Here is a 24546-nt window from a genome sequence, read left to right on the forward strand (position 1 = left end):
GAGTGGACTCCAATTAAGACATACACTTATCTAAACTTCTATAGTTCCATTTTACAGTTGAGAAAATTGAGTCATGGAGCTTTTCCTGAGGTCGCGGGACTAGAAAGTGACAGATTCAGTGTACAAACACAGGTGATTGGACTTCAACTCCCTACTTCTTTCCATGTACTCTGGATGCCCCCAGAAGCCAGGTTAATAAGAGCATTGGTCTGGAAGAGCTGCAGGGAGCTTGTTTTGCATCCTCTGGGGGCCCAGCAACATCTCTGTAGTAATAGTGAACCCAGTAGTAAAGTGAAACAACTGTGCCTGTGTGGCAGTATGTGTCCAGAGAAGTCGTGACAGCCTAGGGAGCAGTGCTTGAGGCGTGGCTTTGAATCAGCGGCCATATACATGCAGGGTGCTGGTGTTCAACAGTGCAAACTCGTGGCCGTGCCCTCAAAGAGCTCACAGTCTAGGTAGGCAGCGAGAGAGGGAGAGGCTGCTATTAAGTAGTAGGGTTGTAGGCTAGGCAAGGCTGCAGGGGGGCACCCAGAGAAGGAGTGGCCAGTGTGCCCTGAGAGGAGAAAAAAGGACACCCAGCCTGGGGGAACAGGGCATAGAGGCCTCCAACGGCCCTTGTCCAAGGAGTCCTTGCTAGGTGGAGAAGTCGATGCAAGGTGTGCTGGGGGTGGGGATGGCAGTAAGGTTTGGGGAGGAGGAGGCAGGATTCAGAAGATAGGCAGGGAGTCGGTCCCAGAGGTTCTGGGTGTCATGCCAAGGAATCTGGGCCTGGCAGTGGGAACCACTGAAGCTTTTAAGTAGGTCAGTGGTTTTCAACTTCAGCAGTATCACAAACACTTGGAGAGCTTGTTAAAACACAAATTGTTGGACCCTGCCCTGAGAGTTGCTGAATCGATAGGCCTGAGATGTGGTCCTGCATTTTTTTCTTTTTTAACCAGTTCCCAGGGGATGCCAATGCTGGTGGTCCAGATCCACACTGTGAAGTAGGCAGGTGAAGTGCTCAGATGTTCACCGGGATGGCCTGCAGAGGGACGAGCTGGAGCAGAGAGGTAGGTGGGTCCGACGGCTGCTGGCTGCTGCCAGTGATTCAGGGATGGGCTGGAAGGGCCCAAAGCAGTTGTGTAGAGATGGGGAGAGGGGGATGGGAGGGAGAAATGGACAATCAACAGGACTGCAGTCATTTGGAGAAAAAATAATATAAAAATCTAAGTGGGTCTTATCATTATCTCAAAATCTCCAGAAGGGGAGTCTGTGAGTCCAACCTGGGGAATTGTAGGGAGAAGCCAACAGACCCTCCTCCTTCGCTTTTGTTCCTTCTACCTCCTTCCCCTCCAAGTTAGAAGAGCAAGAGGAATTGTTCAGAGAAAGGAAAAATGCACAGGGAAGATAAAGTGGGATGATAACACAAAATAAGAGGTGAGCAGAAAATTGATCCCCAGCTGGAATCCAGAGGCCAGGAAACTGGGCAGCCAGAGGAGAGTCAAGAGGACAGACAGACAGACCTGTCTGTCTAGCCCTGGGCCTTGCTGGTGGAGGGGTGGGGCCCCCGAGCTGCTAATGGGTCAAGGTACCCTGTGATAGGTCCAGTCTCCCAACAGTTAATTCAGCCTTTGCTACCAGCTTCTGCTGGCTGGTTTGGCTTTGGAGGGAGGAGCACTTGGAAGCAAGTGCCCCACGCAGCCAGATAACACCTTACCATCTCATCTGCTTTACCTGGGTTGCTCCTTTCCCCAGCCCAGTGCTCTAGAGACCGAATCAGCATTAGCATCCCCTGGCCAACTGTCCCAGTGTGAGCCCTTTGGGACTCATTCCAGAATGAGCATTCTTATCCAAGACCAGGCCAGTCATTGGCCATGGCTGTAAGGCATGATGGGAAGGGGCCTCCAGCTGCATTTTGGCCCACTGCTCCGGCCAGAGCCCTTCACTCCCTGCTATGAAATGTCCTGGCCCTTTGGGCACCTTCTGGAGGAGCAGCCCCACAGAGCGCAGCCTCCCTGCTCCTGACCCCGGGAACTTCCAGAGCAGGACCAGCCCCAGCAGTCCTAGGGCCAGAGCGGCAGGATTCCCCTGACTTTCTCTCTCAGCAGCTCATGGGATGGGGTGGAGTTGCCTTCTGCTTTGAGGCTCAAATAGCTTCAAGGCTGCTCAGGGTGCCTGGGCTGCTGAGGCCAGGCCTGAATGCTGGTGCCTGCGTCCCACCCTCTGTCCCAGGGGCACCAGTCCTACACTGACAAGACAACAGCCTCCCCATGGGGGCAGTTGTGGGAAGGCCAGCTCATCTGAGGAGGGTTGTAGAGGAGAAAGAGGCTTTCTGTAAGCCAGTTCCCCATCCTTTGGCCCCAAGTTCCCTATTGAGTGTTCACACTGCTAGCCTTTCTCACCTGGAAGTGCTGGCATTCCTATTCTCATAACAGAAAAGGGTCTATGTTCAAGGTCAACAGATTCTCCAGGGAAAAACTTGCAGGCTCCTTTAAAAATGAGGTGAAATTCACATAACATAAAATTAACCATTTAAAAGGGAAAAATTCAGTGGCATTTAGTACACTCATAATGTTGTGCAACCACAACCTCTGTCTGGTTTCAGAACGTTTCCACCACTCCAAAAGAAAACCCTGAACCCATTAAGCAGTTACTTCTCATTTCCCCTCCTCTCCAACCCCTGGCAACCACCAATGTGCTTTCTATCACTGTGGATTTGCCTACTCTGGACATTTCACGTAAATGGCAGCATATAATGTGTAACCTTCTGTGTCTGGCTTCTTTCGCTTAGCAGAATTTCCAGGCTCTTCCACGAGTAGCATGTGCTAGTACTCCATTCCTTGCTGTGGCTGACTAGTACTCCATTGCATAGATACACCCCATTTCATTTATCCAATCATCCACTGAGGAACATTTGGGTTGCTACCACCTTCTGACTATCATGAATAGTACTGCTAAAAATATTTGTATACAAACGTTTGTTTGAGTATCCATTTGCAACTATTTTGGGTGTTAACCTATGAGGTGGAATGGCATACATGGGAATGGGTTATACGAGAATTCCATGCTTGTCTTTTTATCTTTAACTTTTAGTTCAGGAGTTCTCATGCCTCAGCCTAACCCTGCTAGAATTTCCAGGACACCATTACTAGTGCAGATGGCGGCTGGGTTGTAGCTCAGGCAACTGGACCAATGGGTGAATGGTGGTGTCGTCACTACAGGACTGCAGTAGGACATGGGCGATGTTCCATTGGGATGTTAGATTTGCAGTGCCTGTTGGATGCCCACAGGGACTGGCCTGTGGGGAGGGATGGTTGTGCTCACCTGCAACCAGAGGGAAGAGTGTGAGCTGGACACTGACGTGGGTCTCAGTAATGGCTCAGGCCATCATACACGTCTTCACTCGCTAAGCACTGACCGTTTCCTCAGGTACCATTGCAAGCACTTTCCACTACTTAACCACCCCAACACCCCTTTGAAAAATCTTCATTTTCCATATAAGGGCAAAAGTGCTGGCTGTCTCAGCCCTTCTCATATCCTACAAGCACTGAGCTCATCGACTTTATGGTTGCTTTGTTTCTGGCTGCTCTCCTAGAAGACTGAGCTCCTTGAGTGCAGGGACGGTCTTTCCTCTCTGCCCCCCTGGGCCTGGCTTGGGGGCTGGTGTTCTTGTGCAATGGGTCCTGGGGGTGAATGGGTTTCCTAAGTTAGGGCTTCAGAGTGGGAAGAAGAACGGGCTGGAGTGGCACCGGGGGAGCCCTGACATTTATGGGCAAGTGGAAAAAGAGTAATCAGTAAAAGAGACCAAGAAACACGCTCAGAAAGGGAGATGGGAACCGGAGAAACCACAAGGGGACATAGTTTAAGGTCAGTCAGAGCAGAGGCCGTACCAGATGTTGCAGGATTTCGTCTCATCTGGTTGAAGAATGAATCCCACGGACACAAAAAGGTGAAGTGAACTGAAAGTTTATTACGTGTTGGGCAGCCCGGGTGGCTCAGCGCTTTAGCGCCTCCTTCGGCCCAGGGCCTGATCCTGGAGACCCGGGATCGAGTCCCACGTCGGGCTCCCTGCATGGAGCCTGCTTTTCCCTCTGCCTCTGTCTCTCTCTCTGTGTCTCTCATGAATAAAAAAATAAAATTAAAAAAAAAAGAAAGTTTATTACGTGAAGGTGAGAAGGAAAGGAAAGAAAAAATCTCTCCAGAGTGAGAGGGGTCCCGAATGGTTCTCCAGTGGGGACTTTTACGGTCAATCTTTTATAGAAAACTGACCAAGGAACTTAGATCTTCTTGAGGTCACCACTTAGCACCATGTTTATGTCTCCTTGAAGTTGGGTCACTTTCAGTGGTCAGTTTGTAACTATCATGAAACTCTCTTGCCTATAACATTTAAGACAGACAAGGTGGGTCTCTCGGGGTTCCCTTCCCTCTGGTTGCGCATGCCTCAGTGTTTCCCCACCGCTGGGATCCCTGTGGGCCTGGTCACGCAGCCCCCCCATCTCTCCCTACCTAGCCCCACGCGGCCCTCACCCAGTGTGACCATCACTGCGACGAGCCCAGTGCTGGAGGTAAACAGTCCAGCGGACGTGAGCATGCGACACGACCCCCGTACCCCGGTTCTCCCATCAGGGAGCCGAAGCCACCTTACCCTCCTACCTCCCCCCTCCACCCACCCCATTCCACAGTGGGGGCAGCGGCCGACTCCCCTTCTGGGTGGCAGATGATTAGGTACACGGCCAGCACGTTCGCTTATCCCCCTGGGAAGGCATTAATTACAGTCCTAAAAAGAAGACAGAATTTCCAGGGTGCTCCCCCCCAGAGGAGGTGCGGCCAGGACAGGGAAGAGGCCTAGTGTCACAGGGCCAGGCATCACAGAGGAAAAACACCTTCCGCAGGGAGGCAATTGCTCCGGGTCTCATTAAAGCCATTAAAATGCAGGGCTGACAAGCAAAGGTCCTAGGCGGTGGCCCGGGCCTCTGGGTTCGGAGCCTGTGGAAGCCCCCGCCCTCCTGCCCGTCCCGCCCGCCCGCGGTGACCGTCGCCGCCGGGGCTCGGAGTGGCTCTCGTGGCCAGGAGAGGAAGGCCCGTGGGGTGTCCAGGCCAGGAAGCGGGCCCAGAGGTCACAGGCAGCGGGGACGCCGTGCTTCCATCCTCCGTTCCCGCCTCACGTGGGCCACTCGAGCCCACGGCCCGGACGCTGGTCCTTCTCTCTGTCCGCCGTGTCAGTGGCTGGCTGGCTGGGCCGGCCTTCCGAGGCCGCTCTCCCTACAGGCCGTTTCTGCTCATCCCCTTTGCATCCGTCACCGCTCTATTTACAGTGTCTCTTGCTCTATATTTATCCTGGCTCTTCCCCGCCTTGTGTCCCTGCAGTCAGCGCCCCCTCCCCGGGGACCTGCGGGTCGCTCCCGGGGCTTCGCGGCCCACCGGTGACCAGGGCCCCACTCCCGGCCTGGGACCGTCCCGGCTGCGGGCCCGGACTCTGCTGAGGACCCTCGTTGTCACCGATGGGCGCCCAGGCCACGCTCCATCACTCAGGGAGCGAGTGCCCCCTGGTTTCCAGAGCCCCCCACTCCGCACCGCCACCCTGGGCGTCCGCGCACAGGGTCAGGCACAGACCCCAAACTAGGGCTCTGCAGGCCAGCTTCCCCCTCAGCTCCCTGGACGTAGGTGGCAGGGACACAGGCACTTTTACAAAGGAGAAAGCAAAGGCTCAGAGAGGGGGACTAACTTACCTGAGGACACAGAGCTAGACAGCCACGGATTGCTCTTGGCCCGGGGACCCCCACCCGAGCACCTTGCAGTACCGTCTCGGGCACCGTATTGTGGGCCACGGACGTATTAAGCCGCACACAGGTGTCGGTGCCCGTATTGTATCTGCGAGGTTTCTATGTACGCACGTGTGGGGATTGTTTCTGGGTGTGCCTCTACGTGTATTTTAAGATCCGTTTCCTTTTTAGGGAGCCCCTTAGAACAATGTAAAACGCTCCTTCCAGTCTTTGCTGGAAATGTGATGAAACAGTGTCTCTGAGCCCAAAGGACTTGCCAGGCAAGGCCTCTGCCTCCCAGGCTGAAGCACGCTCCTGCTGGCCTTGGCATCCTACGCCATGCACACATGGGGCTGGGCCAGGCAGGGGGAGTTGTAGGTTGGCCTCAAGGAGTCCTTGTGTCTCAGGCTGACTCCGGTTGAGCCTGTGACAGCCATAGGGGCCGTGCGGCTCTGGCTCAGAGACCCTGGGCTGTCCTCTTTGTCTATCAGGAATCTACTCAGAAGGCCACAGTTTTTCCCCAGGGTTTTTGTGGATGACACAGCTCATCTGTCAACAGAAAGGCTGTCCCCAATGTGAGGAGGGCCTCCTCCTGCATCCTAGCCCCCTCCCCTTTATCAGGCAGTAGGTTACTTTCCCTTGTGCATTGACCTGGGGCTGCCTGGGCTTATGACCACGCCCAAGGCCTCGGGCTGCCTTGCCTACAGATTTTCAAACTGTATCCTTGAGACTCAGCCTCTCCAAGAGGCACTTCAGTGAGGGCTCAAAGCCAGGAATGGAGATGGGATACTCAGAGGATGGGACTCTGTTTACCCTCTTCTGCCCACGGCAGCCCTGATTTTGTGTGTTCTGCAATTGGGCTTTCTTCTAGGAGCTTGGCTAAGCCAGCACCCAGACTCATGTCACATTTTTATTTGTCTTCTTAAAAGGGGCTACCACATGACTCTTAGCTAGGGATAAGCAAGATTTCAGCCCTGCAAAGCCATCCCTCCTTCCCCTGTGGTTCTGAGAGAAGCAAACCTCTCGTGAGTGCTGGAAAGAACATTCAGGGCCACCTGGGCAGCTCTGACATGCCTCTCAGATCTCAGCAGCACCCTGGGCTCCCTCTTCACCATGGAAGAGGCCAGGACATCTGGGGCTTCTTGGGCAAACTGAGTATGAGGGCAGCTTGTTCTGACCTCAGACTGGAGGGTGCTGGGCCATGTGGCCTCCAAGAGCTGGTTTATGGAGGACCCAGAATGTACTACAGTGGAGGGGATGCCTCACCCTCCACTCTGTGGGAACTCCTTCTAGAGCCCTGAGCCCTGGAGGCCCTGGGAGCTCCCACCCTGTCCAGAGCTGCCCTCTAGTGGAGAGTGCTCAAATGGCGACTGAGCCCTCACCTCGACTTCCAGAAGGCATCTCCAGGGGGCTCCCCTGGAGACAGGGAGTGGGGTCCACCACACTGCAGGCACAGAGCAATTTGGCTTAAGAGCCGTCACAGAGCTACTCTAAGGCTGATTGGCCTCTAAGTGGGGAGAGAGATCACGCTCTCCTTCTTCAGCCTCCTGTGCCCGCTGCCTGGGGCTAGGGTCTCTCCACATGGCACAGCTTCTCCCAGACATGCTCAAGGTACTTCTTCTGAGGCTGTGACCAAATATCAACTTCCTTCCCCCCTCCCTTTTTCAGCTTGCCTCCCTTTGGGGAGAAGATCCCGGAGAGGCACCTCAGCTTTGGTAACCCCCTACCGCCCACAGCTGGGGTACTGCTGCTAAGGAGTTGAACCCTCACCTGGCTCTCTGAGTGTCTGATGCTAGAAAGAGCTGTGAGAACTGCAATGGGGGCTTCACACGCCCCTGAATGTGAAGTCCCATAAACAGTTGCTAATGCAACAGCACAAAGTGCTATTCACACTTGGCCTCTGAGTGATGGTGCAGGAAGAGTGGCCCCTGGTTTGGAGAAAGGCTTGCACCTGTGGTCCCTGGCTGGGCCAAGCCCCATACAGGGGGCAGGAGGAGCTTGTGGTCCTGCTGGGAAGCTGGAATCGGTGGTGTGGCAGGCAGGGATGGACAGAGGAGCTCCTGATGGTCACTGAGCCCTTTGTGGGGCATTTGCCCAGCAGAGGGGAAAGTCTCCACTCAGCACTCCAAAGAGTATTTTGAGTGTTCCTGGTCTGGATGGATTTCTTCATTCTAGCTTTCCTGAATTCAGGTTAAAATCAGAGGAGAAGAGGGCCCATGCCTCTGTATACTAAGCATTCCCAAAGGGATGGTCCATGGACAGCGGGGAAATCCTCCTCCTAGCACTGACCACTCTGCAAAGTGTCAGGGAGGCCCCTAGATAGTAAAGAAGAAGATCTTTATCAAGAGCCTGGTGTGGGAAGTCAAGTCCTACCATGTGCAGGGATGGAGGGCTGCAATGTTTGGTACATTTCAAGGACCAGTATGATGTGGGGTCCGGAAACCAGTCCTATTCTGACAGCTGAAGTTCCAGCTAAACCTGGAAAAAAGGAGACACACGGGATAGAGAGCAACAGTCATGTCTGAAGACTTGTCCTGCACCCTGTCCTTCCAGTTCCAGGAGGACTGGTAGGAGAAACTTCCATATGGGCCCAGAGGTCACTCAACAGCAGAGAGACTCTCATATCTGGGTCTCTGAGTAGAACTGGAGTTGGGACCCTGTGGACCTCAGGGTCTGTCTAGCTCCCAGGTTCTGAGCCCCTGAACATAGACCACTCTCTTTCCATGGAGACATCAAGCAGTCAGATACCTTTCCTTTTGCGATTTTTGCATGGAGTCTTGGCTGCTTACCCTCAGCTGGTGATGACTCTGGGACCAGAAGGACCTGCAGGATGCAGCACGTGTCACCCTTAGGCCAAGACTGGCCACCCAGGGAGCACGTTACTACACAGGACAGAATCCAGATTTTGCCAAGGAGCACAACGAGACTGGATAATGGGCGGGTGAGCAGTGGTGTTTGCCAGAGTCCAAGCTCTTCTAGTCCACAGCCTCACTTCTCAGATAAGCGCACTGAGATGCACAGAGTTCCATAGCTGGTGCTGGACTTGGTTCTAGAACTCAGAACTCTGTGCGCCCACCACAAGGTTGTTTTATCAGCACTTCAATGATATTTATTAAATATGCACAGGATTTGGTGATTAGCAGAATATTAAGGGCAGTTATAGGAAGAGGAATCAAGAATTATTCAAAAATTTGAGGTCCTCAAGAGAGGAAGAATGTGGGCACCTGGGTGGCTCAGTGGTTGAGCGTCTGCCTTTGGCTCAGGTCGTGATCCCGGGGTCCTGGGGATGCTGTTTCCCCCTCTGCCTGTGTCTCTGCCTCTCTGTCTGTATCTCTCATGAATAAATAAATAAAATCTTTTTAAAAAGAGAGAGAGAGGAAGAATGTCCACAATTAGGGAAGAGATGAGTGATGAGCAAGTTTAAGTTGGATGCGTGCGTGTAGTAGATTGTGGGGAGATGGGATGGTAGGCACAGGAGGTGCCGCTAGGAGGGAGGATGGCACCAGGATGGCAGAGAGTCCCTGGGACAAGGATGGGACCTTCCATGGTCACCTGTGTCAGCAGGGCCTAGAGGATCCCAGACTGGAGAGAGCAGAAAGGACTGGGGGTGCCTGTGGGAAGGGTGCATCTGGGGGGAAGCTGAAGGCAGTCTGGGTGCTGAGGATGTGAAGGGGACCCACTGGCAGTGAAGGGAGGCGGAGCAGTGGATGGTCATATGGGGGTCAAAGATCAGGGAAGGACCAGTTTGCAAGATTGATGGGACAATGATAGACGTGTAGGCTTTGGTGGAGGAGTCAGAGGAAGCGGGTTTGGGGGTGCAGAAGTGAGCAGATGGACTGAGCAGGGAGGGAAGGGGCAGAAGGGGCTTTGGCACCAGGTGAGAGGAGGGGTTGATGTGAGGGCTTCAGCCCTGCGCCCAGGTGAGGGGCTAGGAGAGCAGGGAGGTTGTGGGGGCCGGGGGCGGGGCGAACCTGTACGTGAGTGTGCATGCGTCCCCATGTGTGACTCACCACCTGAGCCTACGCTGGGATGGGGGCCAGGGAGAGCATCCATCTCAGTGCTGTGTGTAGAGACGGAACAGCAAAAAACGTTTATGAGCACAACCTGTCTGTGCCAAAGTCACCCTTGATCGTAGCTGTTCTCGATTATCAACCCTTGATGGGCTGCTACTGGGGGTAAAGACGTGATCTGGGTGTTAGCGGGGCCTCCTTGAGAGCTGGGTGAGATGGGCCCCAGCCCACCCTTACTGCACCGTCCATGGGAGCCCGAAGGCTTCGCCGCATGTCTGCAGGTGTCTGGACCCGGGCTATTTGTACCCTTCTCTACCCTCGACACTGCTTATGTCACTGCTTGTGTGGTCTGACGACCACACAGAGTAAGCATCTCCCTGGAGCTCTCCAGAGAGCCCGGACACTGCAGGGCCCCTGAGGTCAGGTGTAGGGCAGGGCAAGGCAATGGCCCTGCACCTGCCCCTTCTCTCTACTGTATTCACTGTCTGCCCCTCATGGGAGCCTCACACCAGCCCTGCTGCATCTCTGACCCTCCCCAGCTTGTCTTCTCAACCCTCGCTCTCTCCTCTTCCTCTTTCTCTCCCCTGCCTTTTAGAGTCTTCCCACGGAATGTACCCCCTACCTGAAGCCTTGGTTCCAACAGACATATTTCAAGAGATTCTTGCCAAAAGGAACGACAGCATCCATTAGAAGACTGCATTAAATCAATTTTTCACCACCCACTGATTATTCACATTTCTGCTTAGCTTTATTTTAGGGAGCCCTTGAACTCTGCACTTGACTCTGATCCTGTCTATCATGTTCTCTACCACGCATAGGGCCTGATGACTCTCTGGGTAATATGATCACATGATTGTGACTCCCCAGAACACAGGAGACACTTTCTATGCAGAGGAAAGATCCTGGGCCAGGAGCAAAGAGCCAGGGCCGTACCCGTAGCTGCACCACTGACCATTGTAGCTCGGGGAGAGGGGAGCAGGTTTTGTCTCTCCCTGGGCCACTGTTTCCTCATCTATCAGGTGAGGCTGTGCCAGTCACCCTGATGGGCTCTTTCAGCTGGAAGATTCTGGCTGCAGGTTCCCAGCTGCCTGCCTCTCAGCAGCGCCCCCCAGCTGGGCTCTGGCCCTACTTGTTCCAATGCAGCCACACTCTAGACCCTACATGGCCCTGCTGGGTGTGAATGCAGCTCCTTGAGCCAGCCTGGGACCACTCCCTGGGTACTATCTCCTTTCTTGCTCTTTGTCACCCAAACCACCAGCTGCTCCATTCCCCTGATGTTTTATGCACACTCAAACCCAGGGCATATGTTGTTTTGTCATCCACTTCTCTGGGGACTAAGCTCTAGCTTTAGGGTCAAGCTGGAGTTGCTTTAGGGTCCTTCTGGCCTACAGACCATCCCCATGTGTACCTCCCCATGGGATGGGGTTCTCGTTATTAAGGAACAGATACATACTCTGTCCATTAATTTGGGTATCCAACAATTCCTTCTGTAATGGGTTGAATGGTAACCCCCAAAAGTTATATCCAAGTCCTAACCCCCAGTACCTAGGAATGTGACCCTTTTTGGAAAAAGTTTTTGTAGATGTAATTACATTAAGGATCTTGAAGTGAGATCATCTTAGATTAACCATCTGGGCCCTAAATCAAATGACAAGTGTCCCCATAAAAGGCAGAAGAGGAAAAGACACAGAGAGAAGGGTGTGGGGGAGTTCACATGAAGGTAGAGTCAGAGACTGGAATGATATGGCCACAAGCCATGGAATACCCAGAGCCACGAGAAGCTGGAAGAGGCAAGAAAACAGTTCCCCTAGAACTTATAGAAGGAATGTACCCTGCAGACACCTTCATTTGAGACTCTTGATCTCCAGAACCACGAGGTAGTAAATTAGTGTTATTTTAAGCCACTAAGTTTGTGGTCATTTTTTTAGCAGCTTTAGGAAACATGAGTCTCTGACCAAATGGGTCTGCCTTCCCCATTAGAAGAGCAGCCCTCTTTGCCTGGGGCCTGTGACTTCTGAGGATTCAGAGCCTCACCTTGTCAGCTCCTCAGTGTTTCTGCAAGAACTGGGAACTGGCCCTGTACAGAGGACATACTTTTGTCTCCAGTACCATCACCCAGTGGCTTTTCCTGGCAAGGAAAACCTCATTCCCCTCTCGTGCTGTTACATGAGACCATTCCGGTCCCAATAACAGGAAACAAATCCAAATGAACAGGAAACAGGCAGGATCTGACACTGACTTGTAACACCTGGATTTTAAAACGTGAAACCAATAAAGCCTGACTCGTAGGACTGTGGTGTGGAAAGAACCCCTGGTTCAAGGGATGGCTACCATGGGAGGAAGGGAAACCAAGTCACCTTCCCAATGTTCAGACTTTTATATAGGGGTTTGGGCCTCTGGTACTGCTGTATAAGCATGAGAGCCTTTTAGGACAAGCAACCCTAAAGCAGGAAATACAGCTACAATTATTGCATGTGCTACTATTGATAACAATAAAGACAAAATCTGCAACGCAATAATAAGACTAACAAAGGTTTACAATGTGCCAGGCACTCTTCTAAGCATTTAGCACATAACTTCTTTTTAAATCCCTTGTAGAGTACACATATGATTTTTTTTCTATTGAGATATAATTCACATATAACATTATGTTAGTTTCAGGTACACAATGTAATTATTCCATATTTGTATATATTGCAAAATGATCCCCACAATAAGTCTGGTTAACATCGATGACCACACATAATTACAGATTTCTCTTTGGAAAAAGTGAAGGTGGCCAAAAGGAATAAACTTCCAGTTATAGAATAAATAAGTCCTGGGGGGTGTAATGCATAGCATGGCAACTATAGTTAATAATACTGTGTTATGTGTTTGGAAGTTGCTAAGACAGTAGACCTTAAAAGTTCCCATCCCAAGAAACGAAATTGTGGCATCTCCTTTTTCATCTTTGCAGTAATCTACACAATGTTTGCCTTTATTGTTCCTGTTTTGTAGATGAAAAACTGGCACACAGAGAGGTTAAGCAATTGCTTAAAAGACAATTAGAATGCATGATGAGTCTGACTCTAGGGAATGCATTCTTTTTTTTTTTTTTGAAGATTTTATTTATTTATTCATGGGAGATACAGAGAGAAAGAGAGGCAGAGACACAGGCAGAGGGAGAAGCAGGCTCCTCGCAGGGAGCCCTTTGTGGGACTCGATCTGAGACTCCAGGACCACGCTCTGGGCTGAAGGCTGCGCTAACGCTGAGCCACCCGGGTTGCCCTAGGGAATGCATCCTTGAATCAAGTGTGAAAATATTCACCTGCACCATCACAGATCCCAGAGCACATCCCTCTTCCTGGTGTCATTTTGGTGCCCAGAGCAGCAGACAGTAATCCTCACCTGCATTCTTCAGATGAGGAAACAGGTCAAGAGACTGGTCCAAGGAAAAGTCACCACCCTTGTTCCTGTTCAATGTCTGTCTGGTATATCTGTAGAGCAGGGGCCTGACCTAGGGTTATGGGGAGAGGGATAAATACAAACAGTGAAAGGGCTAGCATCTATCCCCACCATCTGCTGGGGATGGTGTTAATGCATTATCATGGGCTCATTCAATTTTCCTAATAATGCCTAGAGGTGGAGACCAGAGAAGCTTGCTTGAGGTCATATAGTGAGTAGCCAAGCCAGAGCTAGAAATGCTTTGGGATCTGGGATTGAGAGGAGCCCAGAATTTAATGCAAATAGCTTCCATATCCATACTTGGAGACTTAGAAGGGGCGATGTTTTGTTTTCTTTTCTTTCTTCTTTCTTTCTTTCTTTCTTTCTTTCTTTCTTTCTTTCTTTCTTTCTTTCTTTCTTTCTTTCTTTCTTTCAAAGCTATGGTCATCAAGACAGTGTGGTACTGGCACGAAAACAGACACATAGATCAATGGAACAGAATAGAGTATCCAGAAGTGGACCCTCAACTTTATGGTCAACTAATATTCGACAAAGGAAGAAAGACTATCCACTGGAAGAAAGACAGTCTCTTCAATAAATGGTGCTGGGAAAATTGGACATCCACATGCAGAAGAATGAAACTAGACCACTCTCTTTCACCATACACAAAGAGAAACTCAAAATGGATGAAAGATCTAAATGTGAGACAAGATTCCATCAAAATCCTAGAGAAGAACACAGGCAACACCCTTTTTGAACTCGGCCACAGTAACTTCTTGCAAGATACATCCACGAAGGCAAGAGAAACAAAAGCAAAAATGAACTATTGGGACTTCATCAAGATAAGAAGCTTCTCTCTTGGTTGTAAGGTGCTGCTGCAGGATGACAGAGGCTCATGCCTGCTTTGTGCCTCAGAACCCATGGCCCGCTTCCCCCGCACCCTCTCCTGGATTCTCCGGCCAGGACCCCTCCCTGGATTTGGAGTTCTTTGTATTGACTACACTTGTGGCTCAAAAGACTGTTGCTAAAAAAAAGGCTGAGGGGTCTTTCTTACTCTTAAATGATAACCTTCTCACGCAAAAGAGCTTCAGCTTTGGGTGGGAGGAAGGACTGGAACCAGCCTCCGTGGTCACTGGGGTGATTGGTCTGCACATGCTGTCCTCTTCCGTGGAAATGTTCAGAAAGCCCCACCCCTGAGTCTGCAAGCCTCCCTTGGCTGACCACCAAGCTCTGCCCATTCGTTCTCCCAGGACGTCCCCCTAATTAAATCTCAGGGCTTTTAATTTTCATATGCATGAATATGGAACACGAGTGAGGCCGGGAGAGGACCGGGGTGGAAAGGCCTGCCGCAGCCGGAAGGGCAAGGTCAGGACTTGGACTCCCTCCAGGAGGCTCCCTTGGCATTGTGCAGCCTTCAGAGAGGCTGGCTCTGAGGACGTGCTCCTGGATTCACCACAACGCTGAACTGAGGACCACTCATTCTGTCTGAAAGGGCAAGAGGGAGCCCGTGCGTTGGCAGAGAAGCTGTCAGCAAAGCCACTGCCTTCCACCCTGGGCAGTGAGGGAGCGACACGCTCAGGGCAGGGGCCTGGCCGCCACCAGGCCCGGTCCACCTGGCCCCTCAGGAGTGCTTCAGGAATGCTGGCTCTGAGGGAGGTGAACAGCTTGCTGAGATGTGCCTCTTCGTCTCCACCTTTCATTTTTCTTCTCTGTGTGAATCCTAGGATGTGCCTGAGCCCCTCCCTTGTCCTCCTCCTTTGTCCCTGAGGTAGACCACCTTCTGAGAGTTTCTCTTAAACCTGAAAAGGAAGCGAAACCCTGTAGGATCCTCTCTTGCCTGCTCTTTTTTTTTTTTTTTAATTTTTTTTAAATTTTTATTTATTTATGATAGAGAGAGAGAGACAGAGACAGAGACACAGGCAGAGGGAGAAGCAGGCTCCATGCACCGGGGGCCCGACGTGGGATTCAATCTCGGGTCTCCAGGATCGCGCCCTGGGCCAAAGGCAGGCACCAAACCGCTGCGCCACCCAGGGATCCCTCTTGCCTGCTCTTTATTGTTCCTATAGGAGCAAAATCTTCCAGCGGTTTCCGTCCTGAGATTTAACAGAGTTGCCACATTTTGTAGCTAGTTGGGCAGGATGAGAAGTGAGAAACCTTGATATCAACCCCTTGGTTATATAGTTATGATGTGTGGGACCAGCAGACGCATCAATGCCACTGTGGGGAAGGTCCTTGCCTGCCGGATGGTTAATACAGCCGTGAACGTAGGCCTAGCCCTACAGGCCCAGTCTCTAAACACGTTGGTGGGCCCAAAGGGAATCCGTCAGAGAGACCAAGACTGAGTGCGTGCCTTCCTACTTAGCTGCCATGAGGTGGGCATTACTGAAGGTGAGTTTCATATCATGAATGCAAATTTCTCCCCTCCACTGTGGAAATGTGCCATTCTCTGGGGGAGCTGGGCCCAGGTAACGTGGCTCTCTCATCCCCTATTTGGCACAAATACGCGTGAGTGAGGTTGTTGGATGTTAGGGATTGAATTGTGTTCCCCCAAAATTCATGTTGAAGTTATGACCCTCAAGACCTCAAAATGTGGCCTTATTTGGAGATGGAGTAATTATAGAAGTAGCCAAGCTAAAATGAAGGGTGGCTTCTAATTCCATATGACTGGCGTCCTTGTAAGGAGGGGCAATTTGGGGATCCCTGGGTGGCGCAGCTGTTTGGCGCCTGCCTTTGGCCCAGGGCGCGATCCTGGAGACCCGGGATCGAATCCCACATCGGGCTCCCGGTGCATGGAGCCTGCTTCTCCCTCTGCCTATGTCTCTGCCTCTCTCTCTCTCTCTCTCTCTCTGTGACTATCATAAATAAATAAAAAATAAAAAAAATTAAAATAAAAAAATAAAGTAAAAAATAAAAAAAAAGGAGGGACAATTTGCCCAGGAGGGAGATGGACAGACACAGGGAGAAGAGGGCGTCCACAGCCATGGAGAGATCCTGTCCTCACAGCCCCCAGCGGTGTGTGAGACCTTGTCAACACCTTGATTTCAGAGACTGAGCCTTCAGAACTGGGAGACACTATGTTTCTGTTAATGAACCACCCAATTTATGGGCAAAGTGATCCAGGGAACTTCATCAGTCAAACCAAAACAGAATAAAAGTAAACAAAAAACACTTCTAGCTAAAATTTTAGGACTCAGTGAATAAGTGGGGATGAGAAGTTCCTCCTGAGGTTGGGGGGTGAGGGTGGGGCAGGTCCCAGAAAGCTCACCAGGCAACTTGTAGGGCGATGTATTTATAACATTTCTAACTGTGAAGAAGGCAAAGGCAGTTGGCCAAACCAAATTAAAGGGCAAGAACACTTCTATCGTTAATTTTTAAAAGTAATTTACAAGGCTCATTATAAACTGTGGCTTTTCTATAGTTCAGGGCAACATTGGGGTGTTCCATTTTGTCTTCCTTTTATGAAACAGGAATCGGACAGGCCGGGACTCCGTAACGAGAGGTGTGAGATCAGTACCTCTAAGATTTATTAGGTGTCTATGAGAGATATTATGGCAGCTTGTTTAGTTCTAAAACAACCTGCTTAGGAGATATTTTTATTTGTTTTGAGATAACCCTGAGGATCAGAGGGTCTAAGTCACTTGCTGAACTCACACGGTGAGCTATGTGTTGGAGGGATATTTACATCAAATGCACATATTCTTTTCAGAACGACTGGTTTCTGCTGTGAATCAAGTGTCTCCACCAGATATCTGAGATGACGTTGGTGTTCCTCATCCTGACCTCTGGCCTAATTTAGCCTAAGCGATCATTTTAAATAAGGTCCCCTTCTTAGTGACCCAGTGAACGCTTTTCTGGCTTCATGTGGCGAATCTGCTTTTGGTGGGGTTGGGGTGTTCCACTCCTCCCTGCTCATTTCTTGGGGTTAACACCACAAAGGTAGGGTAGTCCTCTGACGAGGACTGCAGATCCATGCCTCCTCTGTTTTCTTCCAGGGTCAGAAGGGCAGCCCAGGGCTGGCTTCGCCGACTGTGTAGAGTATGTTCTGCTGGCATGTGAAGAGTATCTGAGCACGAGCTGTGCAGGGATGGACCACTGAGCGGCGTTTGGTAGAGCTCGAGCCTGCCACTAGTCATGGTTCACCAAGCAAGCCTCTTATTTCCATTTTGCTTCAATGCCAAGTGGCACGAGTTTGCAGATGCCTCATCTTTAGAGGAAGGCAAACACTTTCTGGTGGGACTTCAGAGAAAGCCCTGCACGTTCAGGTTGGGGTTCCTCTTTCCAAAGCCTTCCAGGGACACTGGTGTTCTGCTGTCCCCTGGATCACAGCGCCTCGCCTCTTTTACCCTGACTTCAAAGGGAGAGTATGTGACAGTCTTTGCCTCGTTGGGCAGTACTAACCTGCTTCATTTGTCCCAGTCTGATTCTTTGGCATTCCTAACCCGTCTGTGGCCCCACCCCGAGCCTGGAGCCTCCTCATGGGCCCCAAGGTGCTGGTGGCCACTTGCGTGTCATTTCTGCAGGTCTCACCTCTCCTGCCTACGATGCTTACTCCTCACGAGGGGGTGGCTTGCAGAATTTGGAAAGGCCTCGCTCCCCCAAACCCGCCAGTGAACAGAACACCTCCTCAACAGCACTGCTTCTTACTCCTGCCACAAAACTAGCCTTCAGCTCACCTGGTTTCTTGGTTGTTGCTTTTTTATTCAATCTCCAAATTATTCACCTGACAGAGCCATCATCTTTCCTCCAAGCTTGGAAACTTGAGCAGGAACCAGAACCACCCAGAGATTTATTAAAACCAGATTGCTGGGCTCTACCCAAGTGCTTCTGACTCAGTGGGTTGGGGGTAGGGCCTGAGAATGTGCATTTCTGAGAGGTTCCCAGGCAATGTTGATGTTACTGGTGAGAATAAAACCTTGAGAACCACTGTGGTAGTGCAGGTGTAAGGTATTTAAAACCCTGTCTAATATGAATGTAGGCTAATATCTCCATAAGACAATGACGAAGTTCATGTTCATTCATTCAACAAACACTTATTGAGCACCCATTGCTCACTAGCCAGGCTTTGGGGATGAAATAGTGACTGGGATGGATCTGACTCTGCCGTCACAGAGAATGAACCAGACCAGCTCTGATGATTCAGGAGTCAGGGCTGTAGGAGGGAAAGTGCAGGCTGCTCTTGAAGCTCAGAGCAGGAGGCCCAGCCCAGTCTGATGTGGGAGTAGCGAATAAGGGGGAGGAGAGTAGTCATGTAAGGCTTCCTGGGGGAAGTGACATCTATGCTGGATCTTCCAACAGAGATAGGAGTGAGATAGAAGAATTTGGAGAGGGGTTGTGTTCTAGGTAAAGGAGAGAGCATGTATAAAGATCTGTGGAGAGTTATGGTATGGTATGACCTGGAAATTGGAAGAAGTTCAGTAGTAGTGGGGAAATTTCTGTGTATGAGAGCAGGACGGGGAGTAGGGAGAAAGGCTGGAGGCTGGCATTGGCCATGGTAACAAGGTGAAGCTAGGGCAGCGGCTCCCCAAGTAGTCCTCAGACCACCAGCAGCAGCAGCATCACTTGGGAACTTGTTGCAAATACAACTTCTCAAGCCCCTTCATAGACCTTTTGAGTCAGAAACTTTGGGGATGAGGTCCAGCCATCTCAGTTTTAAGCTGATGCTGCTCAAGTTTGAGAATTACTTGACTAGAGAAGCTGGAAGAAGCTGGGTAGGAGCTATGTAAGTTGTACTAGGGCATCTGGATTTGATCCTACCACAACCACATCACAGGACCATTTCTCAGAAAACACATTTATTGAGTAAGCAAACAAGTGAAGGAATTTAAACAAAATGGTAATGTGACCTACTTGCCTTTTCAAGAAATTGCTTTGGCCAGTGTGAAGGATGTCTTTAACAACATTTCTGTGCATAGTTTTGTTCTCAGGATTAGCTGTCTTTACATTGAGGTAAGGTCTTGGAGTCATAGTCACAGAGGTCAGATGTTGAAAGTATTGGCTGAGCCTGACTCCCCATGACTTTTAAATATATTTATTAATATATACCAACAATAGAATCAACTTGATCAACTTGTATGGAAAGAAAGGGTATTCTGGTTCATGAAATGTTCTGGACAGCTGGGGTTGAATATACTCATACTGTAAAAGTACTTGAGATCAGGGTGCTAGATGCTCTCTCTCTCTCTCTCTCTCTCTCTATTAGGATCTACATCTTCCACGATTTTCTTCTCCTGACAACTCTGGAGAGGGTCAGAGATGCAGATATGAGCAGCCCTCTGGGAAGCAGCAGAGTGTCTGTGACTATGAGTCAAGTCTTGCTCTGTCTTTTCTTGTACACAGTTCTGGTTCTGATTGGAAGCCCTTCCTCGGATTCTTGGGAGCCTGTCCCCTCCAGCATGAAGACTGTCCCAGCGTTCCTGTAGAGCTGCCATCCTATCTGCCTGGACCTTTTGCCACCAGGGCAACCCTGCAAGGACTGCTCTGTCTGGTACTAGAGAGGGTCCTTCTTGCCTGCCCTATGCACATCCCCAGTGGAGGCTGAGTGGGCCTGGTTGGGGGCTATATCTTCTGTCACTCTTGGGCCAGCGATGTGGGCCTCTGTGCCTGAGTTCATGTCAGGCCAATTCAGACTCCTCCCTTGAGAATGTGGGAACACACAAAGGATTGGGCCCTGAGCATAGCAGCTGGAGGAGCAGAGCCATAGTGCGGGGACAGTGAGGCTGGCACGGCCACAGGGCTTTGTGCAGTCTGAGTCATGTGGGAGCAGAAACCACATGGTGGGGAGGTGCTGGTCAGAGAGAAGATGCAGGAAGATGTCTCAGAGGCACCGAGGGAGAAACTTGTCCTCATGGTTTTCTAGCTCTCTGGCTGCTTGGACTTCCAGTTTTCCCACAATCCGCAGTTTCACTCCATGGCATCCAGCAAGAGCTTCTCCACCCCTATCCAGTAGCACGTTAGATCTCTCTCTTGAGAGATCTCTGTTCTTTGTAGCTCTTCGTCCCTCAGTGGTTGTCCCATCACTGGTTGTGTGCCTGGGGCTGATGGGTGCTCTGTGGGGCCTGCCCTGCCCCAGGGATGCCTATCCTACCCACAAAGACTGTGCTGTGCCCTGGGGACCAATCTGTTCTGCATCCCAGCTCTGCCATTTGGCTCCATCTTGCTGCCAGTGGCCCTATGGGCTCAACTGTGGGGAGAGGCTGGCTGTGGACATGTGCACACTGGTGTAACATGGCCTTTTCAACCCCTGGGTGGGGAAAAATGGGGTTTCAGGTATCCAGGTGCCCAGCTATTGACATGGACATGCAACACCATATGACTGACTTGTAATGCATGTGGCATTCCTCCTCTTGGCCAAAGAGGAGGCTGAATGATGTTCCCCCTTCAATTAAAAGACTGCATCTGAAGGTTAACTTGATAGTCACTTAAAAACAGGCCTGAGGGTTTTGGGGAAATGGAAGGCACGTGTTCTGGCCCTCCTGGCTCCACTCTTCAGTGCATGTCAAGATGGCAGGCTGGCGGGCTGGACTTCATGGGCATGTGACCTATGAAGTTTACATTTATTTTTAATAAATCTTAACAAGGGACCCTGCATTTTCATTTTGCAATGGGCCCTGGAGGTGAAGCAACACGGCCTGCAGACTGGGCCCTGTTCTCATTCTTTCCTGACCTGCACACTGATTATTCCACTGCAACTTCGGGTGTCCTCACCCAGGTCTGAGTACTCTAAGTTCTTGCCAAAGACATTATTCTTGTTGCTTGTAAGACAACATCTTTGAGTGTCTATCCTTTGCCAGGCAGCATGCTAGTTCAGGGAGCTCTTTGTCTAGGGGAGGAGATAGATGCATAACTGGATAATCAGCATTCAGGGGTGCCTCATCTGGCCTAGCCCTGGGGGGAGAAGATCCTTCTTGAAGGAGCAGACATTTGAGTTGAGTGTTGGGTGATTAATGATCCTCCAAAGACTAGGGGGAAAAGATACTCTAGGCAGAGTCATCCAGAGCAACGATCTGGCGATATGGGAAGTCACAATGTGCTGAGTAGCTTAGAACCCTGAGGCAGGACATAGTGTGAGGCCGGGAGTGATGAGACTGCAGGAACCACCAGGGTCAGACCAGGGAGCCTTTTACATACTCCAGGAGCTTGGAATCTTTGGCATCAAATGGAGAGCCATGGGAGGATGAGCAACAGGAAGGAACGTGATCAGATTTGCATGTTGGATAATCCTTCAGTGGCTGGGGTGTGGCCAATGGATGGAAGGGCATGAGTCAGAAGGTTGTCTGTAACATGCTACCCCATTATTGAAGATTATCTCTAGCTAGTCAGACCCGAGTTTCCCAGGAACAAGGACTGTGTTTGTCCTGCTGCAGACTTTGCCTACGGATCTTCATTTTGCAAGCCTTGCTTCACAGTTACTGGAGCTCTAATTAAGGCAATGAAAGGCTTTAATAGTGACCAGAGGCCTTTTCCCTCCCTTCCTCTTCATGGTGCCAGAAGGCTCTGAGAACCCCTCTCTCTTCTCAGTTGGCATTGGCATCCCTTCCTAATTCTGGGAGGGAGCTGGGTGCTGGAAACCCTGGGATCCAACGTGTCCAGGGACTGACTGCTTGCACGCATGACACTAGGAAAGAGTAGCTTCTCTGAGTCCTAGCTCATGGGGAAGCATGAAAACAGGTAGTGTCCTGGGGAAGGCACATGTCTAAAGATGCGTCTCAAAACTCCTGCACCCTGGTTATTCAGTCAAACACTAATCTTAGGTACTGCTGTGTGGGGACTTTTCTTTTTTTAAGATTTTATTTATTTATTCATGAGAGACACAGAGAGAGAGAGAGAGGCAGAGACACAGGCAGAGGGAGAAGCAGGCTCCACGCAGGGAGCCCTATGCAGGAATCGATCCCAGAACTCCAGGATCACGCCCTGGGCCGAAGGCAGGAGCTAAACCGCTGAGCCACAGGGATCCCTGTGTGGGGACCTTGAAGATGCATTCGGTTGCCAGTCAGCTGGCTTTAAGGCAAGGTGCTTACCCTCGGCTGCCCAGATGGGCTCCGTGTCATCACATGAGCCCTTAAAAGCAGAGGAGGGTGCAGGAAGATTCCAGGCATGAGAAGGAATGATATGCTATTGCTGGCTCTGAGAAGGGCCACGTGCAAGGACCAGACTGGGTTCTGGGCACTAATTCGGAAGAGCCCAGGTAGAGAGCCAGCAAAGAAATGGGGACCTTAGTCTTCTGAGTTCAAGTAACTGGATTCTGGGAACAACCTGACTGCACTTGGGAGAGATTCTTCCCCAGAGCCCCCAGCAGGGAGTACAGCCCCCCTGTCCCTTTCTTATCTTACCGGAGGGCCCTGGCCTGGCTGGAGGGCCTGCTTTGATAAGGAAGGAACAGAAGTCGGGCAGGAGTCTTGGGCTTATTCACAAAGTAGAATAGCTTTGGGTGGCTCTGTGGGAAGGGAGGCAAGGCTTCGGGTGGACCCTGGATACAGGCTCTTCTTTCTTTCTTTCTTTCTTTCTTTCTTTCTTTCTTTCTTTCTTTCTTTCTTTCTTTCTTTCTTTCTTTCTCTTCTTTTCTTTCTTTTTCTTTCGACTTTACCCATTCATGAGACACACGCAGAGAGAGACAGAGACATAGGCAGTGGGAGAAGCAGGTTCCCCATGAGGAGCCTGATGTGGGACTCAATCTCAGGACCCCAGGATCATGCCCTGAGCCAAAGGCAGATGCTCAACCACTGAGCCACCCAGGCGCCCCCCTACTATGGGTTTCTTGAGATGCAGGCACTAAGTACCTCAGCAGTTCTGAGTGTGGTTCTGGACCAGCAGGGTAAGCATCCCCTGGGAACTTTCAGAAAGCAATTTCTGGGTTCTGCCTCGGGACTGCTGAGTCAGGAAGTGTTGGGTGAAGGCAGAAGTCTGTGTTAGCAATCACCCTCCAGGTGATCCTGATGCTGGCAGTGTGTGAGGGCCACAAATGTAGCTCCAGGACGGCAGTCTCCCCCCTGGCCACGCATCAGGATCACCCGAGATGCTTTCAAGATTATAGTTGCCTAGACCCTACATGAAACCAATTTATTAAACATTTCTAGGGCACAGCCTGGACATTTGTAATTGTTAACAGTTCTGCCAATGACTGTAACGTACATGAGAGAGTTGTCACTCAGGTGCCTGGCACATTATTGAAGCTGAATAAATTTTTCCTGACTGGATGGATGGTTAATAATATACTCTGAAAAATCCTGATGTAAGTGATTCTCCACCAGAGGAGTAACCCCAAAGCTGGACCATACGGGGCCTCAGGGAGTTGTGGGGGGCAGCCGGGGGTCAGCTTTTGGAAGAGTATGGCCAACTTAGGTCCTGGTGTCATCCTCTGAGCGGTCTTCTGACCTCTAATCTGCTCTGTGTTTACCCAAAAGAGGCGGAGATGAGATGTGGAGGCAGGAGAGCCTACATTTACCTCTGTTCCCTCTTAACATCATGTCTTCAGCCCTGGTTTGTGGAGTACAAATTGGTGTATTTCTGAGATATAGGTGAGATGTAATACGTCAGCTCCTCTATCGTGCCTTTGAGCTTCTTTCCTGTCATTTCACTGATGTGCAGGGCCAGCATGTCAAGGTTTCTCTTCTTCTCATGTGGAGGCTTTCTGCAGTAAGGTAAGCTGCCTCAAGTGTGAGATGGGTCCTTGTCTTTGTAGTCCAAATAATCAGGCCTCCCTGGAGGGTGGATAACAGAGAGACCCAAACCACAGTTCTCAAATCTGGCTGCCCATTGGAATCTCCTGAAGGGGCGCCTGGGTGGCTCAGTGGTTGAGCGTCTGTCTTCAGCTCAGGGCATGATCCTGGGATCCTGGGATCGAGTCTTACATTGGGCTCCTCACAGGGAGCCTGCTTCTCCCTCTGCCTGTGTCTCTGCCTCTCTTTCTCTGTGTCTCTCATGAATAAATAAATAAAATCTTAAAAAAAAAAAGAAATCTGGAAAAACAAGTGACCATTCATACTACCAGTTTCCCTCTAGACCCATCCAGTCGGGAGATTCAATAGTGGAACTCAAAATCTTTTAAAATAGAATCCTCAGAGACTGATATCTCAGTGCATGGGAGTTTGGGGATCACTGCATCCTAACAAACTCTTTTCACAAAGTTATGCTCTTTTTCTAGAAAATGAAAATAGGTCTTAGAGTTGTTACATGTGAACTGGTTTTAGAAAAAAAGATTGCACATCAAAGCTGCATTACTTAGAGTGGAAATTAAAGAATTGCAAATACTTCAGAAGCATCACAATCCTTTCTACTCATCTTTCATTTCTTTTCCACTAACCTGATTCTATTCTCAGGACTTGGTGGTACCTCTCATCCTCATCTCTGATTTCAGAATTTAATTCTCTTCCCCC

The 24546-nt window shown here is 50.5% G+C and overlaps 1 protein-coding gene across 2 annotated transcripts in view; it reads left to right on the plus strand.

Moving 5' to 3' along the window:
• Positions 1-880: 880 nt before the first annotated feature.
• Positions 881-24546, plus strand: part of EPHB1 (EPH receptor B1) — a 474027-nt gene continuing 450361 nt past the window's right edge. For both annotated transcript variants that reach the window (XM_035704776.2, XM_035704777.2), the window contains exon 1: positions 881-1049. The gene's annotated coding sequence lies outside the window, so the exon portion shown is untranslated. The remainder of the gene's footprint in view (positions 1050-24546) is intronic.

The sequence above is a fragment of the Canis lupus genome, chromosome 23, assembly GCF_003254725.2.
Source record: "Canis lupus dingo isolate Sandy chromosome 23, ASM325472v2, whole genome shotgun sequence".
NCBI lineage: Eukaryota > Metazoa > Chordata > Mammalia > Carnivora > Canidae > Canis > Canis lupus.